This window comes from Desmodus rotundus, chromosome 8, assembly GCF_022682495.2.
Source record: "Desmodus rotundus isolate HL8 chromosome 8, HLdesRot8A.1, whole genome shotgun sequence".
In the NCBI taxonomy this organism is placed as follows: Eukaryota; Metazoa; Chordata; class Mammalia; order Chiroptera; family Phyllostomidae; genus Desmodus; species Desmodus rotundus.
In genome coordinates, this window is record NC_071394.1 from 62518575 (window position 1) to 62540452 (window position 21878).

The following is a 21878-nucleotide window of genomic DNA, read 5'->3' on the forward strand; positions in this document are numbered from 1 at the left end:
CAATGAGAGCTTTGAGGCTTTATTTTCCGGAGCTGGAGCCCTGGGTTGCTCAGTCTGTTTCGATCCCCTGCCGTTCCTCCCAGTTTATCTATGCACGAATGTGGGGCGGCGGCATCTGCTAGTGGTCGCACTGCCTGCCCCCTTCGTTCCACAATCTGCCACCTCGCTGGGTCCACCAGCTGCCATGTTGCTGCGGATCCCGTCTGCCCCAGCTGCCCGTCTCCACCCCTCCTACTGGTCTGGATGAATGTTTCTTCTTTATCTCCTTGGTTGTTGGACTTCCGTGTGGTTTGATTTTCTGTCAATTCTGGTTTTTGTTTTTTAAATTGTTGTTGTCCTTTTTGTTGTGCGAGGAGGTGCAGTGTGTCTACCTACACCTCCATCTTGGTTTTCCAGCTTATTTCTTATATTTGTCACATTTACCTATTACTAGCTGAGTATTCCTAATCAGATTCCAAATCTTTGGGGTCACTCATCTTAGTTTCCCTTAGCCATTTGGGATCCCCTCTGGGGTATTCTGCCTATATGCGGTGCCTACATCGTCAAGTCACAAATCAGAATTATCTTAGGCCTGTGATCTATGGTAAGATTGTGCTATCTCTTAGTGAGCTGAGGTTTCACTGGGTGTGTTCTGTACTGCACATGCATCTCTATCCTCAGGCAGGTATCACCTGGACACCATCAAGACACGCAAACATACAGAGTCTCTGCTGCTGTTTACTCTTTCCTTTGAATGAGTTCACCTGGGTAGTATTTCAGGTGAGTGGAGTCCATGACTTAGAATCTGAGGATATACAGCTATTACATGAGAACTCTGATACCAATGTCCAGGGTGGGAGGCTTGGCTCTGTTCATGCTTAGAATCATTACTTTCCATGACTGCACAGACCTCATATGCAGTGTCCCACATTTAGTCAATGCAGCATCCCTAAACCAGCTGTTTGGGAACACGTTCTAAGTATAATCCCATTGATTTCAGTTTATTTAAATATGCTCTTCCTATCCTCATTACAGATCACTCTCCCTTTAAAAAAGGAAAATAAGTCTGATCACATATTAGTGAATTTGAGCTCCTCAGAAGATATGGTCCATAGAAATTGAACCTATTGTTATGATCATTACATGCTCAGTATAAATGCATAGATTTAAGAAGTAAAGTTCTGAAAAATCTCTGCATTTAGCTTAGACTGGGCAACGGATAATTAATAAATACATGCAAATGAGTCTTTTATTCAATATAACCAACCTGTATAACATTTTCCATGCAAATCAGCAAGTACTGTAGAATTAAAAACCCTTAGGGCAGCTGGTGGCTAGGACAGTTCTTGTATGCATCCCGTCTCCAGAAAGTACATTTAGCCTGGTTACACCACTGTTGCTTTGTTGTACAAACTGCCAAGAAAAGTCAACTCAACCACACTCCACTTAATTTCACTTAATTTAAATCTCAGTGTACTTGCGTGGACAAGTTTCTTTTAAACACTGATTTATTCTCTAAATGGAGAGGCATGGTTGTGATTTAAGATTTAATGTTCCCCTCTGGTCACATTTGGAAGGCTTCCCAACACCAGGAGCCATTGTATTTAAGATATAATATGCCTCCCTGGTTGTATTTGGGAGCTGTTTCTGGTTGTCCTGGGACTCTTGGCTGCCTGGCAAATAATGTGCCAGTGCCAGAAAAACTGCATAAATTCCTCGATGTTGATATGGATTCTTTCAGAGTTAAGCTAAGCTCTTGTTTTCTCCTCGGACTAATTAAAATGTTGAGTGAAGGGGGCAACATTGTTTTTAAATTTATTGTTCAGTTACAGTTGTCCTGCCTTTCCCCCAGTGCTCACCCAAGCCCCATCCCCACCCCACTCCCACAGTCAATCCCCTGCCTCCTTGTCCATGCCCATGAGTCCTCTATTTGTGTTCATTTGCTTGTCCCTTCCTGTTCTTTCCCCTCATTATCCCCTTCCACCTCCCCTCTGGTTACTATCAGTTTGTTCCTTATTTCCAAGTCTCTGGTTCTATTTTGTTAATTTGTTTGTTTTGTTAATTAGGTTCCACTTATAGGTGAGATCATATGGTATCTGTCTTTCACCACCTGGCTTATTTCACTTAACATAATGTTCTCCAGTTCCACCCAGGCTGTTGAAAAGGGTAGGAGCTCCTTCTTTCTTTCTGTTGTGTAGTATTCCATCATGTAAATGTACCACAGTTTTTTTATCCACTTATTTACTAATGGGCACTTAGACTGTTTCTAGCACTTGGCTATTATAAATAACACTGCTATGAACATTGGGGTGCATAAGTTCTTTTAAATTGGTGTTTCAGGATTCTTAGGGTATATACCAAAATGTATATTTTTCCATTTTGGTGCAACAAGCCTACTTCGGCTATTTATTTTGGGCATATTTGAAAAATTAATTGAATCTTGAATAGCAAAATCAAGCTAATTTCTGGCACAGAATAACAGAGTAAAGTGGTACTTAAATCCCGGATTTGACTTATGAAGTAAAATTGATAGGCACAGTCTCCTGAGTATAATGTAGCCTTCCAGTATGTAGAGGTGAATGATGTTCATATGGACAAATGCATAGCACTGACATCTTTGTACTTTATGTGTTTTAATAAAGTCACCCTGTTGCTGCTAAGAATCCAGGAAAATTATCATTTTTATCTATCTTCCTAGAGCTGTGAAATCATACCTTGAGTTTTAGTATAATTAGTATAAAAGCATGGAAGATGTTTATTAGATTTTTTTTAACTGAGTGATAATTTTTATGTAATAAAAAGCACATATCTTAGGTGCTCAAGGTGATGAGCTTTGATGATATTATAAATCCATGTAACTACCACTCAATAAAAGATATACTTCAAAGACTACTTTCAGGGATCACTTCTATAGTTTGTTACTAGAGAAGTTTCTCTGAACATGTAGAACACCTGAAAGTATGAGGAGTAGATGGAGTGTTCCTTCCTGAGCATGAAGTTGGCTCTTGGTAATGCTTTGGTAACTGCCATATGCCATTGATGATCATTCTTCTCTTTCTTTTGAGAGAGTAAGAGGGAGAGAACACCACCTGAGTGGTAGAATAAAAAAGATACATTTCATTTCCATCATGTGGAAGTGTCCCTTGAAACATATTCTGCTCAATGCTCACCCACCTTTAACACAAGGGGTAAACACTTTATGAATTTTGCCATAAGGATTAATTTTGTTGTTGCTGTTATTCTTAGAATTAAAAAATGGAATTGGATAGGATGCATCACATTGTGTCTGATATTTTTTTACTCAATGTAGTAATTTTGAGATTAATGTGTTGTTGCCATATATCACTAGTTTATTCTATTATATTATATGAATATAATATGAAATTTTGTATAATATAATATACAAAAGTATATCTATCCAATGTTCTATTATATTTTTTCTTTTTGTGCTTTATGAGTAAGCTATCTTTAAGCATTCTTGTTAGCCTATGTTTTATTTCTCATGAGGAACTATTTAAAGTAAAATTGCTGAATCATTAGCCAGATATGTTTAACTTTTTAGAGGAGTGGGGGAAATATAATAGGGAAAGAGCCATCGAGGAACATGTGTAATGGACACATGGACAAAGCCAAAGGGGGTAGGTTTGAGGGTGGGAGGCAGGGATGGGTGGGGCAGGGGGGGCATGGTGGGATGAAAACTGAGACAACTGTACTTGAACAATGAAAAAAATTAATTCAATAATGTGATAATTTTTTTAAAGAAGTCACCAAAAAGTTCTTCAAGATGATTTATTATTTTATGTTTCCACCAGCAATATATAATCAGTTGGCTTTAAATCCTTGCTTTGTTGTATTAATATTCTAGGGTTTATGAAATGGTATCTCACTGTATTTTTAGTTTTTATTTCACTGACTACCATTATTATTGAATGCCTCTTTATGTGTTTCTTGGTCATTTCTGTATGTACCTTCATGAATGTGTGATGTTTTTTATCCTTTTGGAAAATACATTTAATGAGAAAAATAATTTCAATAAAATTAAACCTTTAATCAAATGTACATGAACAGCCCTGGCAGGTGTGGCTTATTGGATTGAGCACCAGTCTGAGAACCATGGATCACTGGTTCGATTCCCAGTCCAGGGCACATGGCTGAGTTGCAGGCCAGGTCCTCAGTAGGGGGCATGTGAGAGGCAACCACACATTGCTGTTTTTCTCTCTCTCTTTCTTCCTCCCCTCCCCTCTCTAAAAATAATTAATTAATTAATTAATCTTAACAAATTTTTAAATGTACATGCACGTAGTTTAAGAGAATGGACAAATTGACAATTCGATATTATCTAGTGATATTTAAAATTGCACAAATAAGCAATATTCAAAAGTTAGATTTTTATTATAAACTGTTTAGGGTCCTAAAATAGAAAAAAATACTGAAATTTGATTAAAAATCTACTACTAATGATAAGTCTGAAATGTTTTTGGCCAGTTACCTTTATTATTATTTTTTATAATTATCATTATTATTATTTTTGCTTCATGTGTCAAGAGTTCCATTTGAATCTTTCTAGGCTGTCAGGTCATACCGATATCATGAAAAGAATTTAATTTATCTAAATAATGTATTTTCAGAGTAAGAGGCAAAACAGTTTAAAAATGCAGAAAAATCAGGCCACATAAACTGTACTGATAAATGCAAATTAATCAGAAGATAGCTTTGGGGTAAATTAACCATTTATAGTAAAAACTGCTTTCCTAAATGCAAGAGTCTAACCCTGGGGGAATCAAATCTAGGTAAACAATGGCTCTAAAATTCTCAATTAAAATTTTTCACTTAGTTTCTAATAAAGAATAATTTTTACTCCGTGATGAGAAGTCAACAGAGTAGGAGTTCAAGAACTATTACAATGGAAATCTTTGAGCCAACCTGTGTGAAACAAAGCCTACTTTGTTTAGTGCAAGTTCTGCTTCAATGGCCATCAGGTGCATATGGTGAAATGTGGAATGCCATCTGCTACTTGTCCTTCAAGCACATACTTCTTTTAGGTGTCTGGACAGAGTTTTTTCATTGGTGTTTAGTTTCTACCCATAAGGTATATTATAAGTTCAGCTGCTACTGGGCATTTGTTCTATAATCTTTCAGAATACCATTATGACATAGTGTTGTGAAGCCTTCCCATAGTACAGGCACTTATTGGGATATTAAGCTGCAGACTACGGAAGACTCAGCCTTCTCATTTCTAAGAAAACCAGAAAGGAGTCCCCACCCTCATGCTTTCTGTAAGTAAATACAATCATAAGGTCACTTTTATCTATGATTCTAACACACTTCTAATCAGTGTACTTCTAGTTTCATAAAATCAAATTTTTAAACATTTTCCCTTTTGTAAGAATTTATTGGAGTTCAGGCCAAGCTGGAGGCATAGGTAGAAACACTTTGCTTCCTCACACAACCAGAAGGATAACAACCAATTTAAAAACAATAAACAACCAAAAGTGCCAGAAAATCAAACTGCATGGAACTCTGACAACCAAAGATTTAAAGAAATATTCATCCAGACCAGCAGAAGGGGCAGAGAAGGGCAGCTGAGCTCAGAGGACATGCTGCAATGTGGCAACTGTGCAGGTGAGGCAGAGCTGGCTGAATGGGAAACTAAAGTCTCAAAACCTCTAGCTGCAAAATACTGAGGGGGTCCTGATGGTGGGAGAAACTCCCAGTCTCACAGGAGAGTTGATTAGAAAGTGAAGCTAGAGCAGAGAGAAGAAGCAGCATTGTTCCCTCTCTAACCCCTCCCCAACAGACAGCACCAAAATGCAGCAGAGAGGGTTGCCCAATGCTGACAAATACTTAAGGCTCCACCCCTTACCACATAACAGGTGTGCTGAGACAAAGAAATATGGACCAAATTAAAAAACAGATCAAATACTCCAGAGAAAGAGCTAAGTGATGAGCAGATAGACAGCCTATCTGATGCAGAGTTCAAAGCACTGGAAATCAGGATGTTCACAGAATTGATTGAGCTCAGTCATAAAATGAAGGAAGAAATAAAGGCTACACAGAGAAAAATAAAGCAAAATGCACAGGGAATTGACAATGAAGGGAAAGAAACTGGGACTCAAGTCAACGATTTGGAACAAAAGGAAGAAATAAACATCCAGCTGGAACAGAATGAAGAAAAAGTAATTTTAAAAAATGAGGAGAGGCTTAGGAACCCTTGGACAACTTTAAGTGCTCCAACAACCAAATCACAGGGGTTCCAAGAGGAGAAGAACAAGGGCAAGGAATTGAAAACTTATTTGAACAAATAATGAAGGAGAACTTCCCCAGTCTGGCAAAGGAAATAGACTTCCAGGAAGTCCAAGAAGCTCAGAGAGTCCCAAAGAAGCTAGACCCAAGGAGGAACATACCAAGAGCATTGTAATTAAATTAGCCAAGATTAAAGATAAAGAGAGAATCTTAAAAGCAACAAGAGAAAAGGAGACAGTTACTTACAAAGGGGTGCCCATAAGACTATCAGCTAATTTCTCTAAAGAAACCTTGCAGGCAAGAAGGGTTTGGAAAGAAGTGTTCAAAGTCATGAAAGGCAAGGACCTACATCCAAGATTACTCTATACAGCAAAGCTATCATTTAGAATGGAAGGGCAGATAAAGTGCTTCCCAGATAAGGTCAAGTTAAAGGAGTTCATCATCACCAAGCCCGTATTATATGAAATGTTAAAGGGACTTATCTAAGAAATAGAAGATCAAAAACTATGAAAAGTATAATGACAACAAAGTCATAACTCTCTATAACTGAACCTAAAAATCAAAAAGAAAAACTAAACAAACAACTAGAACAGGAACACAACCAGATAAATGAAGATCGCATGGAGGGTTGTCAGTGGGGAGGGGGATGGGGAGAATGGGGGAGGAGATAGACAGGATAAGAAGCATAATTGGTAGGCATAAAATAGATGGGAAGAGGTTAAGAATGGTATAGGAAACAGAGAAGTCAAAGAAGTTATATGTATGACCCATGGACATGAAATAAGGAGAGGGGGATGGATGCCAGACAGCAGGAGGTTGCAAGTCAGAGGGGGGGGGGTAAAAGGGAGAAAATAAATGGGACAACTGTAATAGCATAATCAATAAAATATAAATAATTTATTATCTGTAATTCCTGTGTAATCTGTAACTCTGATCTATGTTTGGGGCCCATTTATAGCACAGAAGAGTCACAATGAGCCATTTTTATAAAGAAAAAAGATGCTTACTCTGCTATTAGATTTTTTAAAACCAAATAGTAATTTTTATACAATAAAATGCACATATCTTAGGTGTTCAACTTGATGAGATTTGATTATACTATAAATACATGTAACTACCACTCAATAAATATACATATCATTTCCATCAACTGGAAGTATCCCTTGCTATACATAACCTCAACATATATAGAACTATCTTCAAGAAGTTGGTTGTCAATCCATTTCAGATTTAAGCACCCCTTGGTATTCTTTTGGATAAAGATGCTCTATTCCTCCTGATGAACATCTAACTCCACCTCAGAAAGGAAGACAGAGAATCTGAGTTTTCATCTTTCTCTTCACATGGTGACAAAAAGAGAGAAGAGGGTCTGGGCTTCTAGCAACCAAACAGCCACTGGGAACATTCTGGAGTGAGATAACTGATCTAAGTACCTATTCCTAATTTTCTCCTGGTAAACTAAAAGACCCACAGAAGAATGTGAGAATATGTAAAACTGTGAGTGATGACTTCATAAAGTTCCAGAACACCTCCTGTTAATAAGCGGTTCAGAAACATGGAAGATCTTCATGTAACCTGTTTCTCGCAAGTTCTGGGCAATCAATCAGTTTAGGTCACAGTGGTGGCTACACTCTGGAAAGAGTACTAGGCATGATGGAGCTTCACTGGAAAGTGTCCTAGGTCATCCATGAACACATGGCAAAGTGCTGAATGGTAAGTGGTACAGACACACCATTCTACTTCACAAGACTTAGAGCTCATGGCCAGCCACACCTTAACTCCACTGCCACGAGTTGTGTTGGTCACAACACTTAGAGAAATTGAGGGTGTCTGAACCAGCCCAACTTAGAGCAACTGCTGGCCACCAGTCACCCAACACTCCTGTTAGCCTCTATCATAGTGCCCCAGTGGCCACCCCCAGCATGTTGGCCCATACTCAGCCTGAGCTCTGTGGGCACCAGAGGAGGGGCAGGTCAGGCAAAGTGTTTTCTTGATTTTTTTCATTGTTTTTTATTACTGACATGAAGAACTTCTGTATGTATTCATTATCTGAATCTTTAATTAAATATGCAATGCAGACATTTTATCTCATTCATCAACTAGCCTATTCATTTGCCAAAGTGATATCAGCAGATATTTTAGTTTTGATGCTTGACATTTTTTCTTCTTTAATTGTTAGTACTTTCATGAGACTAAGAAATCTTCCTCGAGGTCACAAAAATGTTTGCTTATGCTACCTTTAAAAACTCTATAATGTTAGCTTTATTTAGGTTTATGGTTCAGTACGAATTATTTTTTGTCTCTGAAGTAAGTTAGAGTGTGAGATTCTTTTTTTCTATAAAGACATCCAGGTGTTTCTGACGTTCTTCTTCTTCTATTTTTTTTAATCCTCTTTTCACTGTTGTATAGACTTAGCAACTTTTATAAAACATTACATGTACACATGAGTCTATTCCACATTCTGGTCCATTGATATATTTTTCTTATCCTAATATATAGTATCTCTGTTATTCTAACTCTAAATCAACAACTTTGATTCTCTCATCTTTGTTTAAATGCAAGACTATTTTGGCTATTCAAGGATATTTTCATTTTAAGAAAACTTAAAATTAATTTGTCAATTTCTGTAAGGAAGCTTGCTGAGCTTTGAGTGAGATTGTGATGAATCATTTTGGGAGAGATAGGCAGTGATATTGAGTCTTTCAATCCATGATCATTGAATATCTGCCCATTTATTTAGGTTCTTCTTTAATTTCTCTTGTTTTTTTCTTATTTCTTTGTTGAATTTTCTAGTGCATTATTAGTCAATGTGGTAAGAGGGGAAATGCTTGCTTTATTCTATATCTTAGAAGAAAAACACTCAATGTTATAATATAAAGTAGAAAGTTATTATCATAGGCAGAGTCCATATAGGACTCAAATGAGGATGTCTAGGACAATTCTATCATATATAAAAATTATGACCAGAGATCCAACATGTGGCAGCTCTGTTCATCTGCTCACAGACTAAGACCAGATTTGAAGTCAGAACAAAGCAGAGAGTGATGAAAGTATCTGTGACTGAGCGCATAGAGGACAAGAGCATGGAGAGTGTGCAAGAGTATGCAAGAACTGGCCTACCTGTGGGGCACCTGGGGGCTGATGGCCCAGGCTTTCTAGAAGGCCTGGGAGCTGATGGGCTGGGCTTTCTAGGCAGACTGTCACTGCTGTCCAGACTAGCACTGCTGTCTGTACAGAGTCAGGACAGCTATCAATCAGCTCAGGACCAGTGAGCTACCAGGGCAGCAAGAGAAGGTCTGGGAGGTGCGGGCTCTGGAAACAGCATGGCAGGAGCAGGTATTCCTGAAGCTAAAGATCTCTGGAGGGAGCGGGGTCAGTATGCCACTGCCACCTTGTGTTAGAGTGTAGCTACAGTTCCTTCCCAACACCACCCAAGAAAGATTCAGAAACTTTACTTAAAACTGTCAGAGACTCTGAAAGGAGGTGGCTAACATTGACTGTGAGAAAATGTGTGTTTTTTGTGGGAGAGGGAGCATGTGAAGAACAGGACCCCAGAGACCAGTGCTACAGCATTGGTGCCACACAGAAACTCTTTTAAAAGTGGAGCTTGACAGGGACCTGAGCTCACACACCTGTGTGCACAGGGAGGGAGCAGTGGCTTTGAAACCAACAACTCAAAGCAGGGAATACACCGAAGGAAGGGTAGGACCAGACCCAGCATGGCTCATGAGTAGAGGGCATATCAGAGTAGAGAATTCGGGATGAACCTCCTGTGAGAGAGTGACAGACTCAGGTCTGGAAGGCAGGATCCAAATGCTTGAGATTTGCTTCAGTCAGCCAGAGCCATTCACAGACAGGGGAACCCAACCCCACCTGTGGGATTACAGGATCAGTGGACTGGCAAGACCAGGTTCAGGAGTTTCCTGCTCTGCACATTTCCTCAGGGTAAAGAAGAAAAAGTGCCAATACAACCCTTCACCAGACATTATGTGCTACACAGTTCCTCGGGCACCGATTTACTAAACACAGCAGAGCAGAGAAAATAGAGACAGGCACAAGAAGACGCTATCTTCTGTCCAGCATAGCTGTTTAACATTCACTTCATATCCTTCAAGTTTGGGCATAATATGGCACCAGATTTTATAATACAGTTTATTTCAAGCCTCATATATTGCTGTTCCCTTCTCTTACTCCAAACTACGTCCTACCTCCCTCTTTGTATTTTTGTTTTAAATTTTACTGTCTCTCTTTCTACGATGTGTTTCTATTCCAGCCTCTTACTATTGCTTCCCCCTCCAGCTTCTCAAAACATTTGTGATTGTCATTATTCATCTCACATTCCTTCACCAGTACTTAAAATGCCTTTATTCTCACTCCACCTTTACTAATCTTTGCTCATAGGTTGTGGATAAGGTGGTCCTTGTTACAGTTCTTCAATCTTATTTCTTGATAGTGACTATCTTTCTATTTCAAATTTCACATTGCACTGATCCCCTATTCTATACTATTTTGCCTTCCTCCAGTCCTTTCTTTTGTTCATTGTAAACATTAATTTTTCCCTTTCTTGGCTGGGTTTTCATCCTACACTCTTAGTATTCCTTCCCCTTCTATCCTCTCAAAATAACTTCCCTTTCCTCTAGACATCTCTTAAACTCTTCTGTGTTTCCTTTTGCCATCTTATTATTATCTCACCTATATACATCTTAGCTCATTGGTTTTTGATATTTCTGTGATGGAGCTTTTCTGCAATTTGGTTCATATTTTATAAATATATGATTTGTTGTTGTAGTTGTCTGTTCTTTCTCTCTCTCTCTCTACATATATATATGTGTGTGTGCATATATACATATATATATAGACTATATATATATAGACTATATATATTGACCATATATAGTCAATATTGGCCATATTGACTATATATGTATATGTATATATATATGTATATGTGTATATATGTCTATGTGTATATATATGTATATTTGTATACACACACACACACATATATAGTCAATATATAGAGAGGGGATATGCTTGCTTTATTCTATATCTTAGAAGAATATATATATATATATATATTCTTTAAGTTTAGATTTTAACCAAATACTATACACTTACCCTCTCTTACTCCATTCCACCTTCCCTCCTCTCTTTTTAAGTTATGAAGGAAATGTTATTTTCTTTCCTAATTTGCCTTGTCTCTATTCCCTATTCTTATCATTAACCATACCTCTACCCTCACAAAATATCTTTTCTTTCAGTTAGTCATTTCATATTCATTTCTCCTTTCTTATAATAGTCCTAATCTCTTTACACCTTCATTAATATTGGCTCATTTGCTGTTGATAGTGTAATCATGGGTAGGGGTTATTTCTGTAGGTGTAGGTCTATTCCCTGGGCTGTTTGGTTTCTGTTCTGGAACCTGTAAAACAATATACAAGATGTGGAAGGCAGAGTGAGTCAGTCAGTGGGCAGGAGGGAAGAACCCACCAAAGAATGACCCAACAATAACCAAAATACAATTATAACCAGAGAGCCACCGTAGAAAGCATAAAGGGTGGTGCAAGAGCATCAAGCTCAGGTGATCAAGGACAATGCACCACTGAATCCTAAAGGGGTCCTACCACAGAAAGCCACATCATGAGACAGGGAGTCAAAAAAGATCAGTTGAACATGCAGAAACAAGCAAGAGTCACTTTAAATGAACAGACAAAGAAACAAACCAAATCGAAATAAAAAAAGGAATCCCCTAAAGAACTACTAAACATAGTTGAGGTAACCAAACTACCAGACATCAACTTCAAAATTATATGGTTATAAGGAAGCTCAAGGAGCTCAGGGAGAATTTCAAAGAACTCCAGGGAGGCTTCAAGGAACTTACTGTGAAATACATCAGCATGGAAAAGGATATAGAAATTATCAATAAGAGCAAGAAGGAAATTAAAAATACAATATCTGAAATGAAGAACACAGTGGAAGGAAATAAGAGCAGGTTAAATGAAGCAGAGGATCTAATCAATGAGCTCGAAGACAAGGTGAAAAAAATTCCCAGAGAGAGCAAGAAAATGAAAAATACTCAAAAAGGATGAAGAGGGGTTAATGGAGATTCAGTACAACATGAAACACAATAATATCCATATCTTAGGGTTACCAGAAGAAGAAGAGGAGCAAAGGATAAAAAAGCTGTTTGAAAAACTAATGACAGAAAACTTGCCTAACTTGATAAAAGAAAAAGTTGCAGAAATTCAAAACTCACAGACAGTCCCAATCAAGGTGGACCAAAAGAAGCCCACCCTGAGACACATCATAATTAAAAAGGCAAAATTCAAAGACAAAGAGAGAATCTTCACAGCAGCAAGGGACAAACAGGAAGTAAAATACAAGGGAGCTCTGATAAGGCTAGCAGCTGATTTCTCAACAGAAACACTACAAGCCATAGGGAATAGCAAAAAAAAATATTCCAAGTAATGAAAAACAAAGGCCTTCAACCAAGACTACTCTACACAAGCAAGGCTCTCAATTAAAATGGAAGGCCAAATAAGGAGTTTCCCAGACAAAAGAAGCCTCAAAAAATACATCTCCTCCAAACCAGCTCTGCAAAAGATGCTAAAGGGACTGGTTTAAGAAGAGGAAAAAAGATGGTACAATATTCGCAAATCAATAAACATAATAAATGACATACAAAATGAAAAACAAAAAGCACATGACCATATCAATAGATGATAAAAACACATTTGATAAAGTACAGCACCTATTTATGGTAAAAAAAAAAAAAACACTTAGCAAAGTGAGAGTAGAGGGAGCATACCTCAACATAATAAAGGACATATATGAGAAACCTACACCCAACATATACTCAACAGGCAAAAACTAAAAGCTTTCTCCCTGAAATAAGAAACAAGACAAAGGTGTCTACTTTCATCACTTCTATTCAACATAGTATGGGAAGTTCTAGCCACAGTAATCAGGCAAGAAAACAAAATAAAAGGCATCCAAATGGGAAAGGAGTAAGTAAAACTGTTATTATTTGCAGATGGCATGATAGTGTACATAGAAAACACTACAGACTCCATCAAAAAACTACTCTACTCGAACTAATGAGTAGAAATGGCAAAACAGTGGTATACAAAGCCATTATTCAGAAATGAAGGCATTTTTGTTCACCACCAACAAAATGCTAGAAGCAGAAATTAGAGAGAAACATCTCATTTACTATTGCAAAAAGAAAAATAAAATACCTAGGAATAAACTTAACCATGGAGGTGAAAGACCTGTACCCAGAAAAAAACAGAACACTGAAGAAAGAAATTAAGGAAGGTGCAAATAAGTGGAAGCATGTACGGTGTTTATGGAGATGAACAATTAACACCATTAAAATGTCCGTACTACCCAAAGCATCTACATATTCAACTCAATACCTATCAAAATACAAATGACATATTTCACAAACATAGAACAAATATTTCAGAAATTTACATGAAACCATAAACATGCTGAAATGCCTCAGTGTACTTTCTCATCCTGAGAAAGGAGAACAAAGCAGGAGGGATCACAATACCTGATATCAAACTATTTTACAAGGCTACTATAATCACAATAATCTGGTACTGGCATAAGAACAGACACATAGACCAGTGGAAAAGAATAGAGAGCCCAGAAATAAACCCGACTCTATGGTCAATTAACATTTGACAAAGGGGACAGGACTATAAATTGGAATATAAATACCTTCTTCAATAAATGGTGTTGGAAGATTTGGATAGGTACTGGAAAAAATGAAACTCGAAGACCATCTCATACCATACAGAAAAATAAACTCAAGATGCATGAAAGACTTAAATTCATGACACCATAAATCTCCTGGAGGAGTATATAGGCAGTAAAATTTCAGATATCCCATGCAGCAATATTTTCACTGATATGTCCCGAAGGGCAAGGGATATAAAGGAAAGAAAAAAGAAATGGTATTACATCAAATTATAAACCTCCTGCATGGCTAAAGAAAACATCATCAAAATGGAAAAAGAACCTACCGTATGGGAAAACTTATTTGCCATTGATACCTCAGACAAGGGTTTGGTCTCCAAAATATGTAAATAACTCAGTTTCCTCCACACCAAGCATACAAACAATCCAATTAAAAAATGGGCAAAGGACCTGAACAGACACTTCTCCAAGGGAGACATACAGATGTCTCTTTGACATATGAAAGGATGCTCAACATCACTAGTCATCAGAGAGATGCAAATTAAAACCACAATGAGATACAACTTCAGAATGGTCAGAATGGCTATCATAAACAAATCAACAAACAACAAGTGCACTGTTGGTGGGAATGCAGACTGGTGCAGCCACTGTGGAGAACAGTATGGAATTTACTCAGAAAACTAAAAACAGAATTGCCTTTTGAACCGGCAATTCCACTGCTGGGATTATACCCTAAGGATCCTGAACCACCAATTCAAAAGAATATATGCACCCCAATATCCCAATGTTCATAGCAGCGTCATTTACAACTCCTAAGTCCTAGATATAGCCTATGTGCCATCAGTAAATGTGCGGATCAAAAACCAGTGGTACATTTACACAATGGAATACCACACAGCAGAAAGAAAGAAGGAGCCCCTACCCTTCATTGTCGGGGGGCTTTAACGCTGCCCCCCAGGTTCCGCACGGCCGAAGAAAAAGACTACCAAGACATGATCTGCTTGGCGAGGAAAGGTGGCCCTTTCTCTCAGGGGGAGAAGGGCCCCGAGCCTCTCTCTCCAGGGGATTTTATTAGGTTCATTCGCATAGGAATACAGATAAAGCTCATTGATCATTGTCAGTCAGTAAGGGTTAAACAATACAAGATTTACAGAGAACTCTGAGGGCTTATTCTGAGTTACAGCCAATTAGTTAGAGGGCCATAAAACTTTAGGCGCCAGACTCATCTCAGGTCTGGACCCTTATCTCTTAAACTGAGGGTACAAATTAAGTAGGTTTCACAGGAATGTATGTATTTTTGTTAGGCCTGATTCCCCAGGGAATCCGCCCCTCCCAGCACAGGACTACACTGCCCTCTGTTATTGCTTCAGGCTTAAGTCAGGCAAGGGAAGCAAGGCAGCCAAGAGATTAGGAGACTTCTTGCAGACAGAATGAGGACTCAGTCTATTTCAAAGCCGAGGGGCGAGGGTCCATCACCCCCTTTGCCACAGCCCCCCGAGTCCTTCCCTGCGAGCTTATTCCTGGTGACCAGAACCTGTCTTAGGTTGATCCTCCCTTGAGGATTCTTACCCGTCATTGGCTAACTGGCCAAGCTCAGGGCCAAGCAGGGTGAAGTGGGCAGAAGTGGCACTTCTGCCAGGGAGACAAGCTTTGTCTCCTTAGTGGCTTATGGTCCCAACTCTGACTCAGCCTTAACCATGAGGGGTTACAGCCTCTGAAACCAGGCAGGGCGGTTCCCAACACTTCATGACAGCATCATGGACCTGGAGAGTGTTATGCTAAGTGCAATAAGCCAGACAGTGAAAACCTAATGCCATATGATCTCACCTATAAGTGGAACCTAATGAACAAAAACAAATGAGCAAAATAGAATTAGAGACATGAAAATAAAGAACAAGGTGAAGAGATAGGGGGATAACTGGGAAAGAAGGGGAAGGGTCAAGTCAACAAACATGTATAAAGGAACCATGGACATGTACAACAGAATGGAGATTGACTGTGGGAGTAGGGAGAGGCAGGGCATGGGAGAGCAATAGGGAAAAATTGGGACAACTGTAATTGAACTATAAACAAAACAAAATAAAACAAACAAATCCTGGCCACATAATGTCTCCTTTGGCATAAGGTCTCATGCCAAAGCTGATTCAAGTGTCCTTGCATCTCACTATTAAAAACAAAACAAAACAAAACAACAACCCAAAACAATAAGCAATGTATCCTTTCTGCTGGGAGAAACACATACTGCTGGGAACTGTCCTGCCTGGTTTCAGAAGCTGTAATCCCCCACGCTACAGCTGAGTGAAAGACCTTGGGACCCTAAGCCACTAAGGAGACAAAGCTTATCTCCCTGACAGGGGCACCACCTCTGTCCCTTTTACTTTACCCTGCCTGGCCCCAGTAGATGACCAATTAGCTAATGATGGGTAAGATTCCTCAAGAGAGGGACCACCTAAGGCAGGCATGGTCATGAGGGGGACCTCAGTGAAGGACTTGGGAGGCTATAGAAAAAGGGGGTGATGTACCCTCACCCCTCAGGTTTGACATAGCCTGAGTCCTCATTCTGTCTGCAAGGAGTCTCCTAATCTCTTGGCTGCCTTACTTCCCCTGCCTGATTTAAACCTGAAACAATGCTGGAGGTGGGTGTGGCCCTGTGCTGGAAAGAGCATGTTCCCCAGGGCAATCAGGTCTAAGAAAGAATGCATAAAATCCTATGAAACCTACTTTGCTAATACCCTCAATTTAAATGAGAAGGGTCCAAGCATGAAATGAGTTTGTTTCCCCAAAGTTTTATGGCCCTTTAGCTATATGACCCTGACTCTAAATAAGTCCTCATAGTTCTTTGAATGTTATCTATTGTTTGATCATACTGCCTGACAAAGATTGATGAGCTTTATGTATACACCCTGTATTCCTATGCAAATAAACCCAATAAAAGCCCATTGAGGAAAAAGCTCTTGGCCCTTCTCCTTAGAGAGATTGGTCACCTTTCCTCCCCAAGCAGACCATGTCTTGGTAGATTTATTCTCATCCGTGGTGGCTGGGGAGGGGGTGGAAGGACTGCAAGCGGAGCCCCCCCCACAACATGCCATTTTATAAATTAAACTTGAACCATAATAGTAATAGCACAAGTTATAGTGTGTTATTTATAATGAAGTCCGGCTAAGTAGAGCCCTCTACTAGGCATTAAGAGTAGATACTAAAAAAGAGAAGACATGCTACTCTTATTTTTATTATTTTTAATTTAAGTTGTGTACATCTGTGGGTGTGAATTAAATACTTGAAATAGTGCAGATATCTAAACCATAGAATATCCAGAAACTATAATTTCCAAAACTGAATATATTTGAATCCTTAATAATAAAAGCAAGAAGCACAGTTTCCTCGAAAGACTCAAAGCTCTTATCTAGACCTTTGCCCATATTTAAGGTCCTTTCTGAAGGTTACACTGTCCTGTCTCTTTATTACATTACCCCTCCCCATTTTTTAATATCAATATAGTCAGTATATGTATTAGTTTTCTGTAGCTGCCATAACAAGTACCACAAACTGGGTAGTTTAAAACAACAGAAAGTTATCGTTTCACAGTTCTGTGGGCTAGAAATCTAAAATCAAGGTTTTGGCAGGTCCATACTCTTCTGGCAATTGGTAGGGGAGAATCTAGAGTCTGGTGTTTGTGAATAATTCTCAGTGTTCCTTGACTTGTAGAATACACACACACACACACATGCATATGTATGTATATATACATATATACATATATATTATATGTAGATATTATATACATAAATTAGTAAGTGTATATATATTTATTGGTGGTATTTATAAATATTATGTGCCCATCCATTTAGTAGTTTTCAATGGGAAGTGTGATGTTAGGATTATAATTATAAAGAAAAGCAATTATATAAATATACAATTTAGATCCTTAAAATTGTCAGGAAGCATAACATTGGGATACCTAACTTCCATATTATCTGTAAGTCTAAAGGAAAAACAAGGTTTGGAAACCTGAACTAAGAGGTATGTGGCTCATGAAAACAAAACTGTAGATATGAGTTATTTAGTGATTTTGCTATAAGCAAATATGAAGAAAAACCTGAAGACAACATATAAACCAGAAATCAAGAAATTCTGTTATACCTCAAAGCATTAGGAACCATTAAACTGTTCTGAGAAGCATGAAAATTTTCTGAAATGCAATAAACTCCCACCAAATTAAGCAGCGTATTCATAGGAGAAGCATCCAACTAAATCAACCATGAGATTGGGGAATATCCATTCTGCTTTGCCATTATCTGTTATGTGTTACTCGGGGTGGCCCATCTGTTTGTAGCAAATGTCTGGTCCTATCACAGAAAATGGTGTGCTCTACAGTCATCTGCAAGGAGACCAGAAATAGGAACAGCATCCTGGCTTTTTAGAAGTGGATTATTTTATCAGGAAAGCACCAGGAAATAAAAGCAGATTTGTTTGTCCTCAGCTAGGTTTTTAGAAGATGACTAATGTGACCCTCTCAATCTCCCTTGGTGAAACATGGACCTCTGTCTAAAAGGTGCCTATTCAAATAGCATCTTTTTAAGGTACCTATTAACCAATAATTCTGACCCAGTAGATGCAAGGGTTAGCAAGGCTACTTTGTATGTAAAGTCAGAAATTACTGGTAAAACACTCCAGCTGTGTTTGATATGAAGGATTAATATTCCATATAAACTCATTCTGTTCATGGCAAAAATGTTTTTATGACTCTTGTGACAATATAAGATGCTTTTGTGAAAATTGCTAATATCGACTCTGTAAAAGATACAAAAATCGATTTCCTTGAGTATTTTGGCAATTTCCCTGTGAAACATTTTATTTATTTATTAATTTTTAAAAAATTTATTTATCTATTTTTATTCAGTTACAGTTGTCTGCATTTTCTCCCCTTCTCTCCACACCACCCCAGCCAGTCCCACCTCCCTCCCCCATCTCTACCCTCCCCTTGATTTTGTCCTTGTGTCCTTTATAGTAGCTCCTATAGACCCCTCTCCCAACTATCCCCTCCCCATGAAACATTTTAAAGGATACTATGAAATCCTTCCATCCTATTCTTATTGCATTACCATTGAAAAGCATATACATATGCTCTCTGCTGGTTTATCAAGAATGTGTTTATAACCATTTTAAAGATACTTGTTTAAAGATCTGTACAGAATACCCAGGGAGGGATTACTATTCAAATATTTTGAAATTTTTCAACCTTTAAATTGCTTTTAAAGAGACAGATGGATAGACTAAAGTAAGCAGTGTGGGAAACATGAAATATCATATGTATTTGAGTTGATTATATATAACATGAGGAAATCACAGAAAGATAAAAAAATTTGAAAGATAAAGATCAACATTAGAAAGCCTTTTGTCAACCCGGAGGAACTAGACTGAAAGCTGAACAACAGCGAAGAGTGTGGCCCAGGAAGGGAGAAAAGTGAAATCAATCCTTCCAACCATCCACCCTGCCCCGTTCCACAGACAGGATGACCAGCAGAACTAACCTGACCAGTTTAAAGCCAGCAGAAGACCTTTTTTTTTTTTTCTTTTTTCTTTCCTTCTTTCCCCCTGAATTCCTTCTTCCTTTCTGTATTTCTTTTTTTTTTATTCCTTCTTCCTTCCACCCTTTACCTTTTTTTTTTCCTTCTTCCTGCCTTCTTTTTTTTATTCTGTTGTTTTAATTTTTGTTAAAAAATTTCTTCTTATATTGCCTCCAATCTTTCTTTATTCCTACTCCCTTCCTTCCTTTCCTTTTCTATTCCGTTTTTCCCTCCTTCCGATCTTTTTTGTTTTTTTTTGCCCCCATTCCTCTTTTTCCCACAGTTCCCACAGGTGAGACAAGAAAACCTGGAGTCCTGAAAAGACCAGAGTAAGACTGTGTTACACCCATAAACGTCAGCTCAAGACCAGTGAGCAAAGGAGATTAAGGAGACAGCACCACTGAATCCCATTGGCATTCTACCATAGAAGTTCATACCATAAACCCAGGGAGTCAGAATAGATCAAATTAAGAAGCAGAGGCTAAAAAGAAGAGTCTCACAAACAATGGGAAGACAAAGAAACAATTCTCAAATGAAAGTAAAGGAGGAAGCCTCAGAAACAATGCTAACTGAAAAAGAGGCAAGTCAACTATCAGATACTGAGTTCAAAGCACTGGTCATCAGGAAGCTCACTGAGCTCTCTGAGCTCGAAGAGAACTACCAGCAACTACAGGGAAACTACAATGAACTCACTGCAAACTATATCAACATGAAAAAGGAAATAGAAACTATCAACAAGGGCCAAGAGAAAATGAAGAGTACAATTTCTGAATTGAAGAACACAGTAGAAGGAATGAAAAGCAGACTTGATGAAACAGAGGATAGGATCAGCGAGCTGGAGGACAAAGTAGAAAAAAAGACCCAGAAAGAGCGAGAAAAGGAAAAGAGGCTCAGAAAGAATGAAGAGGGAATAAGGGAAATGCAGGACAACATGAAACGTAACAATATCCGTATAATAGGAATACCAGAAGGAGAAGAAGAAGAGCAAGGGATAGAAAACCTGTTTGAAAAAGTAATGATGGAAAATTTCCCTAATCTGAGGAGAGAAAAAGTCACCCAAATCCAGGAAACACAGAGAGTCCCAAGCAAGAGGAACCCAAAGAGACCCACTGCAAGACACATCATAATTAAAATGGCAACTTTCCAAGACAAAGAGAGGATCTTAAAGGCAGCAAGGGAGAAAAAGGAAGTAACATACAAGGGGGCCCAAATAAGGTTAGCAACTGACTTCTCAATGGAAACGCTCCAAGCCAGAAGAGAATGGCAAAAAATATTCCAAGTAATGAGAAACAGAGGCCTGCAACCAAGACTATTTTACCCAGCAAGGCTCTCAATCAAGATAGAAGGCCAAATAAAGAGTTTCCCAGACAAAAGAAGTCTAAAAGAATACACTTCCACCAAACCAGCTCTGCAAGAGATGCTAAAGGGACTGCTTTAAGGAAAGGAAGGAAAAGAGAAATACAGAGGAATACAGGTAGGAAAAAATGGCAATGAATAAGTACCTATCAATAATAACCTTAAACGTAAATGGATTAAATGCTCCAATCAAAAGACATAGAATAGCTGAATGGATAAGAAATCATGACCCACACATATGCTGCCCACAAGAGACCCATCTCAGGACAAAAGACTTGCACAGACTGAAAGTGAAGGGCTGGAAACAAATTTTCCAAGCAAACGGACAGGAAAAAAAAGCAGGGGTAGCAATACTCATATCAGACAAAATAGACTTCCAAAGAAGGGCCATAAAGAGAGACCCAGAGGTCACTTCATAATACTCAAAGGAAGAATCCACCAAGAAGACATAAACATTGTAAATATATATGCACCAAACATAGGAGCACCCAAATACATAAAGAAAATCTTGGAGGATTTCAAGAAAGATATTGACAGCAGCACAATCATAGTAGGGGACTTTAACACCCCACTATCAAAAATGGACAGGTTTTCCAGACAAAATATCAACAAGGATATTGTGTCACTTAACAATACCCTAGAGGAAATGGACTTAACTGATATATAGAGAGCTTTTCATCACAAAGAAGGAAAATACACATTCTTTTCAAGTGTCCATGGAACTTTTTTAAAGATAGACCACATGATAGGACACAAAGCAGGCCTCAACAAATTCAATAAAATTGAAATAATATCAAGCATTTTCTCTGATCACACAGGACTGAAACTAGAAACCAACCCCAAAGGAAAAAACCCAAAACACTCAAAATAATGGAGATGGAATAGCATGCTATTAAACAATGAATGGGTCAAGAATTAGATTAGGGAAGAAATCAAAACCTTTCTGGAAACAAATGAAAATGAACTCACAACAACCCAAAACCTTTGGGACACAGCAAAGGCAGCCCTGAGAGGGAAGTTCATAGC

The 21878-nt window shown here is 38.4% G+C and overlaps 1 non-coding gene across 1 annotated transcript; it reads left to right on the plus strand.

Moving 5' to 3' along the window:
* Positions 1 to 2864: 2864 nt before the first annotated feature.
* Positions 2865 to 3077, plus strand: LOC112320884 (small nucleolar RNA U3). Its single transcript, XR_002976455.2, has one exon. It is a non-coding gene; the product is annotated as a small nucleolar RNA U3 (small nucleolar RNA).
* Positions 3078 to 21878: the final 18801 nt, after the last annotated feature.